We start from the raw sequence: 12872 nt of genomic DNA, 5'->3' as shown, positions 1-12872 counted from the left end.
ATAATAATTAGTATTTTTTTTCCAAATTTACTAATGAGAAAATAGAAGCTCAGAAAGTTTAAGTGGCTTGTCCAAAATGCACCTAATGAGGGTTAGGACCTTGTTGAGAGCCACAGCCGAAGGGGCCCCAGCAAACTTCCAGCTGCCAGCTGATGATTGGCTCACAGCACCCCAGCAACATCTAGCTGATTGGCTCCTCTGCGGTGATGCTCATTGGGCTGTTTCCCTGCCCTTTCAGACCACGGAGCTGCTCATTGGGGGACTTTTTTGGCTCTGCCCACGTGACCCAGCCAATCGGCCTCAAGAGCAGGAGAATTGTGGGAGGTGGAGAGAGGCTTGTGTTGGAGAGAGAGGCTTGTGGGAAGCCGGTGGTGGCAGTTGGGGCTCTGAGGGTTTTTCCTGAGAGGCTGTTTTGTTTGGCGTGTGTGGTTCTAAAAATAAAGTTAGTTTCTTTTGACAAGTGGCTCCTGATTGTGCCCAGCCAGACTGTGGCAGCGATGGACCTAGGCCTAGAAGTCTGAACATCAGAAACCATATTCTTAACACTTTCTATATGGGTACTCCCACTCTATTAAAGTAGCAAGAATATAGGAAACATAAACAGATTAAAATATCCTAGATTCAAAATAATCCAAACTTTAAAATTATATGTAGGACTACAGAAGAGCAAATGCACTTTGGTAATTTCCAACTAAATTTCATCTGTAAGGAGAGCCAGAGTAACATACCCACTAGGTTGGTGGTGGTTTTTACTTCCTTTGAACATAGCCTCACAGCTTTGTTAGCCAGAGAAAGCATTACTCCTGACTGGGGAGCGGGTTGATTTCTCTAATTCTTTTCCCTACTTCAAAATGGAAAGTGCTGCATCTACAATTTAAATTTCTATCCTGACCCTGCAAATCCACCAAGGCCTCTTTACCTTCAAGCTACTATTTTTACAACAAAAATCCATTCTTACCATCACAAGAGAGTGTGTAGATGGAGCAGTAGCATAAATTATACTTATTCACACTTTGTTCACATTCTCATTAGCATTTAAGAGTTTGCCTTTCACAGAGTTAATAGGAAAATCTACTACATTTATCTTTTGGTATCTTGGATTAAAACATGAAATGACAGCTTTAAACTATTATTACCCTCAGAGTGTAATAAACATGTTAAGATAAAAATACAAGTTCTTCACCAGATTCTCTAGCTTATCAAATTTTCAAATGAAAATTCCCCCATGAAACTGTAATGCTGCCACTTCCAGGCCCAGCACAGGGCACCACAGATGGCAGTAATCAGCACACAGTTTTGGAAGGATACAGAGCTACAGCTCCTACTTGCTCTCTCAAAGCTCCTTTCTTGTATTCGGAGACTGGCATTGTGGGCTCACATGGAAGAGATTACCAATAATACCTGGTTTTACAAAATCTTCTCACAAGGTCATTTTTGTAAATTAAAATCTCAGTTCAGTCAAATCACTTTATCAGCCAATGGTGATTTTGACCTAGTAACATTTCACCATCTTTATGAGGTTTGTTCCTTCTAGCCTCCTTTGAATTCTCATGTGCTTAACCTGGTTTAATAGCAGATAGTTTTAGCAAATTTGGGATGGATAGAATAATGCCAGAGAAAATAATTGGATTTTAATGTTAAGCTACTTTGTATCCATGATTTTTCTTAAGTCTTTTATTTATTTATTTATTTATTCGTTTGTTTGTTTGTTATTTTTATAAATTCCAAAGTGCACTTACTTCCTTCTCCTTCAGTGTTGTGGTGCAGAAATATAAATCCTCCCAATGTTTCCTTTCTAAGCAAATACTGATAGCACCCATAACAGAGGGGAGATGGAGATCACAGATCATACTCTTTACCTCTCTTCAGCCCTTCTTATAAGCCTGTCCTGTTTCTTTTCGGCTTTGCACCTATTTTCAAGGCTTCTTTCAGTTTTCTGTAATTCTGTTAGCTCCTTCTTTACTTGAACTCCACATTATTCATTGTTAATATCAAATAAATATGCTCTCCATTCTTGTTACCACGGCTTTCTGACTGGGATTGTATGCAGTAGTAAGTTCAATAGTAGAATCTCATTTCTTTCAATAGCTTCACAGTTTCATGCACCTACCATAAAAACAAGCAAATTGACACCCTGCCAAGAGTAGCCAGAGGAGATCTTAGAAGAGAGTTCATAATGACACTGTTGCCATATTGCATGCCTGTAAATAATTCATTAAGTCAACCACCCTTTTGTTTTAAGCAAACACAAGCAGATGCTTTTTTAAATTGGATGCAGACAACAGTCTTCAGGAAAACATTATTGTAATATGACACTTAAAAAGAACAACATATTTGCTGTATAGATTTTTGCAGTAGTAATACATGGTGATTACTTCTGTTATCCGTTTTATCTTACTGATGGACTTTGTTCTCTGCTCTTATTATTTTAAACTTATGTGAATATGGGTGTGGAAAGATAATAAAATCAATTCATGATCAATGAGCTACACGCAGGTGATTTTCTTAGTCAACCCTGATGGCAGGTCTGTGATGTTAGCACCACAGTCAAAACCCTGAAGATCTCTGCATTCATAAGAATCTATGCCACCAGATTATTGAGGGAAATAGAACAATTTGCAAAGGGCAAACCATAGCTATCATATTTAAAAGATTGATGAGTTGTTGTCTTTCAGGTCAAAAATATATTTTTAAGAGTAGAATAAACTTAGGCCCCAAATTCATTATGTTTATATTTTCTAAAGGGTAAGGTTTGTTTGCACTGACAGAGCATTTTATTTCATGAATTTATGTATTTATTTGTTAATATCTTTTATTGTTTCTAGGAAAGATTTTTATCTAATTCACTCCTTGAAATGGTCACTAAAAAAATCTGTGTCGTATACACTGACTCTTACTAATTACTAGTTCTCAGTCTTAACTATACATAAGAATCACATGTGGGTGGTGTTATAAAGCACATATGCCCTGCTTCCAGGGTTTGAATGTAATTGATCCAAAGGGGACCCAGGCAATATATTCTATAAAATCACCCCATATATTTCTTATGTGTAGCCAGGTTGGGAACTACTGCAATTGTTATTGACTAGATAGTCTAACTTATTTAAGGATAATCATTATAACTGGAAAAATTTCAATGTATTTGAACATACTTACAAGTACTCAATGGGTCATGATTACTTAAGAATTATGAATTATGGCTCAGTTTGTATTTTTTTTATTTATTCTATTCTGTTTGGAATTCAGATTGGCCAAAGTAGTGGTGAATGTGTGTGTGTGTGTGTGTGTGTGTTACCTCCTTTTGTTTGAAATACTTATCTTGTGAATTTTTCTTTCTGAGAAACTAAAGTCTTAAAATAAAATACTCTAGGTGAGTTAATAGAAATAAAATATAAGAATGCCTTAATTTATTTTTAAAGTAGATGGAAGATATATATCATTTTATTTCTTAGGATTAAAAATTTTGAAATGGTCCATTTTGTTTCAATGTCTTTAGTTATTTGGAAAAAACATTTAAAAATCTATAATTCATTCCATCCCTGAGCATTAGTAACAGTCTAATCTTGACAAAGTTTGAAATGTGTCACTTATATGAGATCTATGATATATCAATTTTTTTTCTTTCTTTCAAGAGCAAGAGGAACAAGCACTAAAATGTCTTTCTGAAAGATTTACAGCATTAATAAGTCCTGGCTATTTTGAGTCACAGTCAATCTTTATGGAAGAATCAGAGAGATTATACAGTAATTCTTTTATTTTTTCTCCTAGAATTGCAAACTGATATTTTACATATAAGTTACTTGAGGAAAGCAGTGCATTCACACTTCAAGAATATGCCTAAGGTCATTACTTCCTTTTTTTAAATTCTTTCCATCTGTGCTCAACTGCTCAATGGAAAGGGAAGAAAAAATATTTTGCAGAACTTATCAAGTCCAAGCAGGGCTTGAAATTGAAACTATATTTGGTGGTCTGAAATCCATAGTCTCCAGATAAACCCCAAGGACTCTAAGTTTTCTGGGGAGAGACTGAAATTACTTGTAGATAAAATGCAGACTTTTATGACTTGTACAGGAATGTTCACAGTAACGTTATCCATAAGAGTAAAAAATTGGAAACAGCCCTGGTGTCCATAAATAGGCAAATGTATAAAAGATACTGTGGTATAAACATAACAGAATATTCCTCTGCAATAAAAAGAGCAAATGAGTGACATATCAGACAATATGTTGATTGAAAGACTTACAGAAGAATACATACTATATAATTCCATCATGTAATATTCCAGAGGAAATTACAGTGGGAACAAAAATAATAACAATACTTCTGGATTACTGAGGGAAAGTACTGAGTAGGAAGGGACACAGAGAAAATTCTGGAGTGATGGCAATATTTGATATCTTATTACATGTATTAGCTTTCTATTACTAGAGCAAATATCTGAGACAATCAACTTGTGAGCAGAAAGATTTATTTTGGCTCATACCTTTGGAAGTTCCAGTCCATGATTGGTTTGGGGCCTGTAGAAGGCAACACATCATGTCAGGGAATGTGTGGTAGAAAAAAGCCACTCACCATCAGGATGAGAAAGAGAAGAAGAGGAAATGCTGGGTCCATTATACCCTTCAAAAGCATGTTCCCAGTGACCTGAAGACCTCCCACATGACCCCATGTCTTAAGGTTTCCACCATCCTCCAATAGTGCTAAGCTAGGAACCAAGCCTTGACTATGTAGGCCTTTGTGGGACACTCAAGATCCAAACCATAGCACTAGGAGTACAGATAACATAGAAGCATATGGTTTTCAAAATATAGAATATATATTTAAGACACATTTCTTTCATTGTATAGCAATTTTATATAAAAAATAAAAGTGCCAATCACTATTGGATTCTAGCTAATGATATGCATGATAAAGTATTTAGGGAGAAATGCACTGATGTCTGCAATGTACTTCCAAATGCACTAAAAAAAAAAAAAAAAAAAAAAAGAGGGCTTGATTGATGTCTAAAGGGATGGATAGACATATGGAGAGAGGATAAAGCAAGTACAGTAAAATGTTAATGGTAGAATTTAAGTGATGGGTATACAGATGTTCACTATCATATTCTGTCAACTTTGCTGAATGTTTGAAATTTTTCATGATAAAATATTATTAAAAAAATAAGAGAGAAGAGTCACTCCTGAGGAAAATCTATAATGTTGTATAAATTATTTTCTCCAGAAATCTTAGCCTGTTAATGTACTGTTTCATATATTTTAAATATATGAAGACATCACAAAACAGCATTCAAGTATTAAGGTCTGACTGAGGATAATTGAGTTTAGTTCCTTGTCATGCTTCACTGAATTATGAACCTTACTGAGCTAAATACCAGAAAGTCTTTTGCAACACAATACAAAATATTGTTAGTTTTTTTTTTTTTAAAGAGAGAGAGAATTTATTTATTTATTTATTTAGTTTTCGGCGAACACAACATCTTTGTTTTTATGTTTTGCTGAGGATCGAACCCGGGCCGCACGCATGCCAGGCGAGTGCGTTACCGCTTGAGCCACATCCCCAGCCCTATTGTTAGGTTTATTATTTTTAAAATTTAAAACACAGCCCACTAACTTACGGTGTTTTGTTGTTGTTGTTTTAATCAGAAACCAAAAAAAAAAAAAAAGTGGTAACATTCTTGTTTAAGAAATCCTCTAATTATTCTAACAGATTTGGTGTTTGATTTTTAACCAAAATTTTTGTTTCACCTTTGAAGTAGGGTGGTGGGGTAGAAGGATTTTTTATTCTTTCAGAAAATCATTCAGAAATCTTACAGATTCTCTCTGTCAAAAAAAAAAATATGGTTAAAGGACTTTTAAACAATAAGTAAAAATACACAGCTGATTTATCTGGAGCCTTGTTATCTCAACATGATTCTTTCAAATACCTTATAACTAAGTTGCATTTGGTTTCCTGAAAGCTATCACCATCTGCAATATTCATTTCTTATAGAAAGTAAAGGATAATACCAGTTGAGTTTTGAGAGAATTACTGGTAGAGTTACATTTTTCCAAGTTTGTAACAAGAGTAGTAACTGTTTCAAGACACTGTTCAGTGAGTCAAAATCAACATACCCTGCTTCTTCTCAACATTTCTTTCAACTTAGATTTATCTGTTGCTTAATAAATCATTTTTCCAAGTCTTCCCATACAGTATAAAATCTCTGGACAATGTTGTTCTGACCTTAAAACCTCCTTGGTTATACCATGGCTGCAACTGAGCCCTGAAAGGTCCCAGACAGAGCTATTTAGGCAGCAACTGGAATTTGTGCCCTCAGTTCGTGCTGGTTTATTGTTGATGGAGAGAAATAATGTGCAATTGTTTAGCTATGATGTGTCAAAGAGTGATCTTAACAACATTAAGTTACATATCTGTTAGGGTATGGATCTGGAATGAAACCCAAATGTTCATGTGTTAGGCAATGTAGCAATGTTCAGAGGTGAGAAGACTGGATCATAAGGACGCTGACCTCTTCTGTGAATTAATACATTTGAAGGATTAATTTGAATGGACTACTGAGTGGTGGTAACAACTATGGACAGGTGGGACATGGCTGAAAGAAGTAGATCACTGGGGATATGGCCTTAGGGACTATACCTGCCCTTGGCCCCTCCTATGTATCTCCTCACCACCATCTCACTTCTCAGCAGTCATAAGCTGTATAAGCTTTCCTCTACCACACCCTTTTATAATGATGTTCTGCCTCATCTCAGACCCAAAGATATAGAACTGGCTGACCACAAACCAAAATTTTGGAAACCGTGAGCTACAATAAACTTTTCCTCCTCTAAGTTGTGCTTGTCAGGTAGAATGGTCACAGCAACAAAAAGCTAATACAACATCCATTAACAGCTAAGTTTGAGGCAAATTTACTGGTGATAATGATAATTCACATTGTTTCATTTTTTTCTGTCTGTTTAGGATTCAGGCACTATGTGGTTAAATAATCTGTTACTTTTTTTTCCTTCCCTTTTTAATGTACATCTTAAAGAAAGCAATAATTAACTTCACATTTACTAAACTTTCACTCTTTTCCCCAAATTTTTATGTCAGAGAGATGGGGCTGATTGGACCAAGAAAAGTCTCATCAAGCTGGAGAATTAGCAACTAATTTGTTATTTATGTGATATGGTGGTTTTTAGTTTATTGCTTTTGTGGAGTTTTCTAAAAGAAGTTGGGCTTCTAAAAATGGATAGTCTCAACACGTGCTCCATTTAATCCCTTTTATTATTAAAAGTCAGACAATTTTTTAAAGCCTTTTTTAGTATGAAGAGTGAGAGCTCCTATACAAATTAGCTGGGATAGTATTCATTCTCTACAACAGCCTATAATGCATCTACAAGTTCTTTTTATATGTCACTTTCATTAAAGCCATGAACCTGGAGTATCTAAACGAGTCATATGTGCCTTTTTAAAAATCTTATTCTATCCTTTGCTCTTCTTTTTTTCATATTTATAAATAAGAGTTTCTACATTAAAAAAAAAACTACATGTTTTTTCTAATTTATTTCACACCAACTTTATTTATGCCATTTTCATGTGCAGTTGCACAAATCTTCTATTCAATTAGATATCTGGAATAAAGAGCCCTTTGTTCTGCCATATTTGATATATTAGGAACTTCTGTTTTATCTAATTATTTAATTTTGGTCTGTTATTATTTCTTTTTCCAACAGAATATGTTACCTTTTTTTCATCTTGTGCTCCTATAAAATTCTTTGTTTTCGTAATATAAAAGGCTAAAACTAGAAGGGGTCTTTGAGTCACCTAGAACAAAGCTCTCTTTTTCTAAAATTATGTAGGATGAGACCTACAGCCTTGAGGTCACTCCTGGAACCAACCCACATATCCTGACTTTAAGTCTTTTCTCTCCTTGCAGGGCTCTATATAAACTTTATTCTTACTCCTTAACTATTGGCTTTAATTCATAGGTAAAGAAATTATTGATTTTTATAAATGAAAGTTATAAATAATTTTTTTAAAGAATTTCCTTGATATTTGTTGTCCCGTGAAGTTCAAGAATGTAACTCGGAAGCTGAATTTTTGAAGTAATTTGTAAGGCGTTACATATTCTGACTCCTCCCTTTCTCTAGCTCTTCTTTCCCTCCCTGGTCTCTCTTCTTTCTTCTTTTGTGTTTCTTCATCTCCCCACCTTTCTTCACAAGAGTATCCAGCATTTGATCTCAAAATCAATGTGGTAACAGGCTTTGTCCATTTCATTTACAGCTGATGCTAAAGAACCACTGTACTTGCCACTCTTGAGTCAGAATCCATTCTGTGCCAAGTACTGGACTAGACACTACAGACACAAAGATGAAGGAGGTATAGATTCTGCTTTTGAGGAGTTCATACTAATTTAGGGAGACAAAGAAAAAAAATCCAGATGATGTAGAGCACTTCACTCATCAAAGGAGAAGGGGGATTAAAATAAAATGATCCAGAAATGCTTCCTATATGAGGTCATACTTGAATTTAATCTCCAAGGTGTGACAGAGATTAGCAGGTGAAGCAAGAAAGAGAGATCTAGGGAGATAAAGGTAATTTGCAACATCTCCATGTCAAACTGATAAGTTTTTTTTTTTCTTCTTGGATCTGCACTGAAAAAAAAAAATCATCAGTTGTAGGTAAGCACAAATATTTAACTCCCCAAATGAGGTAAAGAAATTGCAATGATGTCCTACCAAGACAAGGAATATAGCTGGAGTTCTAAACCTGCTTTCTTTGTATGTCCATGGATAGTTCCAAAGGTATTTGCCTCAATTAGCATCAGAAATATATTCACTTGGCTCAACTTTCCACCCCTAACCTACATTAACATCAGCAGTAGTTGATAATGGAGGGGTTGTGGGGACAAGGGGCTCACACTATAGAGTACAGTGCAGAGAGAGCCCCTGTCATCTCTGCACTTCCCTAGGTCCCTGGTTTTGAAACCTAACATTAATACCTTTGAACTTTAGTCTGCTTTTTAACCAGTAGGGAATAATTTCTTCATAATGGTTAGTAACGAGCAATAAGGAAGTATACAGACAGCATGGAGCATTGTACAGATATGAGCTATTTGTTGTCTATAGGTACTGTACATATAATGACCCTCTGTATTAAAACTGTGCTAATGCATGTGCTGCCTCCCAAACTCTCCAACTCCAAGCCTATTAAGTGAGGAGAATCTGTATTTTTTTCCTTAGAAGTCTTCACACTTATTTAATGTTTACTTTCTTGATTAGGACTGGGATTGTCTGATTCATTACTGTATTCCCTGCACCATGTGAATTGCCTAGGAATACACTGAAAGGAGAAACCTGTGTCATTCTCAGTAAATATTTTGTGACTGAGTAGAGAATGGAGTTTGCAAACTGGAAGCACATAACTAACTGATCAACTTCTTACTAGCTCTATAGACAGAATTTTTTATTATACACAAAGAAAAATTTGGGCAATTTCAATCATCCCATCCTGTGGGAATTATCTGCCCTTACACACCAATATCCGTCTGAATGTGCAATGAGGAATTCAGGGCCAGACAGTACAGTAGTTTTAAAGGGAAGAGAGCCAAGGAGTGGTCAGAGAATGGTTAACATTTATTGATTTTTGCCAAGTGTAGGAACCAGCCAAGATTTTTACATATAGCAACTCATTTAATGCTCACAATAACACCTGAGTTAAGTACTATTACATTCTCATTTGAAATATCAGGAAATCATACCTGAGAGTGGTTAAGTAACTTGCAAAATTTCTCATAATAAGAGAGCTAAACCTGTACAGGAAAAGATACACAGTCCTACTCCAGCACCTGCACTTAAATTCTTACATTATATTTTCCCCAATAGAACCTTCAGGAATAAGTCAGACATAATTTCTCAGGGGGAAAAAATAAAAAAAAAAAAACACAACTTCTGATGAAGAATGAGGGAAGAGCATGTGAGAGCAAACCCAGGGAAATAGGATGAGTGGGAACATAGTGGATGTCTCACCTGGAAAATTCAGATGGCCTCATATCATAAACCCCTGAATGATAAGCTAAATACCTAGGCTATGTTGTTTGGGCAATGAATATTAGTTATTGAATTTTCAGCTAGATCGAACACTTACTGCAGTGGTCTGCAAATATTTGCAATATAATCTAAGCCTCTGGCCTTTGAAGCAGCCTGAATTTTTCCAGAAAGAAGAACATACACATCTCTGAAAAGACTAGGGTTGACTGTCCCCTTACCCCTTGTTCTGTTCCTAACAGCCCCAATTTCCTTTGGGGAATCCATAAGCACCATGACTGGAGCATGTGTCCAAGGTTAAGCCAATTGGTGACATTGAACCTTCTGATAAGAGTGGCAGTCAAATCTGCATTAAATGTTAAAAAAAGAAATTTTTATTCAGAACTTCAGACAAAGTATGGGGCTGGGTAATGGAATTGAGGTCCAAGGAGCCAGCCTGGCAATGAACCTAACACAGAGAATAGAGCACAATAATGCAAATCTTAAATGGAGCTGGGACCCTCATGACAGCATGGATCTCTGAATCTCATGTCTGAAGCACACTCAACTTCTGGACTTTCCAGAGGAGTAAACCACTATGTTGTGTATTTTTTTTCTCCCCAGTTAAGCAAGTTTGTGTGGGGTTTCTATTACTTGCAAATAAAGTCATCCTAAATAATATATCTCTCCATATCAAGGATTTTGCTTTGGTTTTGGGACAACTTAGAAGCTCTGCCTGAGCTAGGTGACACAGCCCATAATATTGTCTCCTTTTCTTCATGATCCCTTCTTCAGGACCTCTTCACCAGGACAAATCCCAGTGATTTTTCACTGTTCAGCTCTGAAGCCTCAAATCCTGAGTCAGTATCTTATTTCTCAGGACTACAGACATCTCTGCAATCTGGAGCTTATAAAGGCTTGGGGGTGACCAAGGAATAGCTGTATATCATCCCCAGGGCTTTCACATCAAAGGACCCAGTGGAGGCCTCATCCTGTTCAAAATGACAAATTAAAATGAATCCCAGAGGTTTATTCTCTAAGAACATAAGACGTGTTTGCTTTTTGAACATTTCATTGCACTGTCTTCAGAATCAAGCTCTCTAAAGAATGTTATTATGCCTTGAGCTTCTTGACACATTTCCTAATAATTTGAAGCTTCTGACATTTATACAATAAAAGATTGCACTCCAGCAAAAAAAAAAAAAAAAAAAAAGAAAGAAAAAAAAAATCAATGAATCTTTTTGGCAATCGTCCTAAATCTGTAGAGATTAAATTCACTTCCCAGACATTGCTGTTCCATATCAAACAGAGTCACGCAGTATAATTAAGATAGTTGTAGAACCATATATTTCATGCCCTAGCTGTCTGCTTTAAACTATCTTGGGAAGTTCAGAAATAATAGGGAAGCTACATCTTAACCAGAGTAATTACATTTGCTAAGCAGATTGGGATAGGCAAGAGCTGTGTAAAAGAATAAAATAAATCCACTAAAAAAACCAAGAACTTCTATATTCATTCTGATGTATAAACTTTGCTGATAAAGAAAAAAGAAGAAGAAGAAAGAAAGAAAAAGGCTCACCTCCAGTGACAACTCCCAGGGGAATAGCAGCTATTATCCCCTATTGAGTTGGTACTTACCATACAGAGCCTGAACAATTCATACAGAAAAATAAACCATAACATTCCTGTTTATTATTACTTTAGCTGAGAGGTGGTGACATTAAACAGTTCTGCACTGCTGCTATAAATCAGCAGGCTGGAGATGTTCTCAGCATGGGACTAGGACTCCTTGGAAACCACTCTCATCAAAGCAACCAGCTGTCAGAATTCTTCAAATTAAACTGTTATTACAGTAGTATTCATTAGTCAGTTACTGGCTATTAAGATATTTTTATATCGGCACCATTGACATTGGCTGTTGCTTTTTAATATGCAAGTTATATATAAACATGATTCAGTAGCTCATGGGAGAATGACAGGCTCTATTAGAGCTTGGTGTCCCCTGTCTACAGGCAGCTGCGAAGAGCTCCTGTCTCATCTAGGCACACGTGAATTTCTCTGGGAAGTTGGACATTTGTTCTGGTGGTTGGAGTGGGGAGAGGAGTAGTAATAATATATTTCAACACTAGTATTTGCCCAGAAAAGTGATAGCTCAACATCAGAAATTATAACTCTTAAAGCTCTTACAGAGCCCCTGATGACAGTGGTTTATACTCCTCCAATTTGATGGTTTGGATTTCCATTTTTGTCTGAGTTGCTGGGCATGTGTTTAGCTTTTGCTTAAAATCCGGAATCAAAAAGAAAGAATGTAAAATGAAGTGTGTGGTGAAGCAAAGAAGGAAATTGGTATACTAGCTCTGATAGAACAAAAATAATAGGATAAGAATTGGGTTCCTATTAACTTAAAGTGTCCTTGGCATTTGGAAAAGTTCTTAAGCCTCTATTTAGTTCCAGAGCAAAGTTATCTTAAATCATTTTTTTTTATTTCAACTAGAGAAAAACATGCACTAAGTATCCACTAGCCTAGGGAGATTAATATATTACTTAAATTTATTCAAACCACAGACTCATTCACACATAGAAAATATAGACTTTTCCATTTCACCTTCTTCATATGTTAATCCCTGTATGGTACATATAGAATGCTAGTCTGTTTGGTGGAAATTAAAAATATTTAATACAAATTATTTATTTCATATATGACAAAAGTGAGACTCAATGAATTGGTTAACTGGTGTCAGCCTCAATTTTGTTTTCTCTTCTCCATTTTTCTAAAACATTCCAAGAAGTTCCCCATGATTCTTGGACAATATGCCATTTCCTGGTCCTCACACCCAGGAAGGTGCCAACAGAGCATATATAAGCAAC

Source organism: Marmota monax, unplaced genomic scaffold (assembly GCF_021218885.2).
Source record: "Marmota monax isolate L192 unplaced genomic scaffold, Marmota_monax_Labrador192_F-V1.1 WCK01_AAM20220418_F8-fsc00006, whole genome shotgun sequence".
NCBI lineage: Eukaryota > Metazoa > Chordata > Mammalia > Rodentia > Sciuridae > Marmota > Marmota monax.
The sequence above is the reverse complement of the archived record's forward strand: the minus strand, read 5'-3'. Positions refer to the sequence as shown.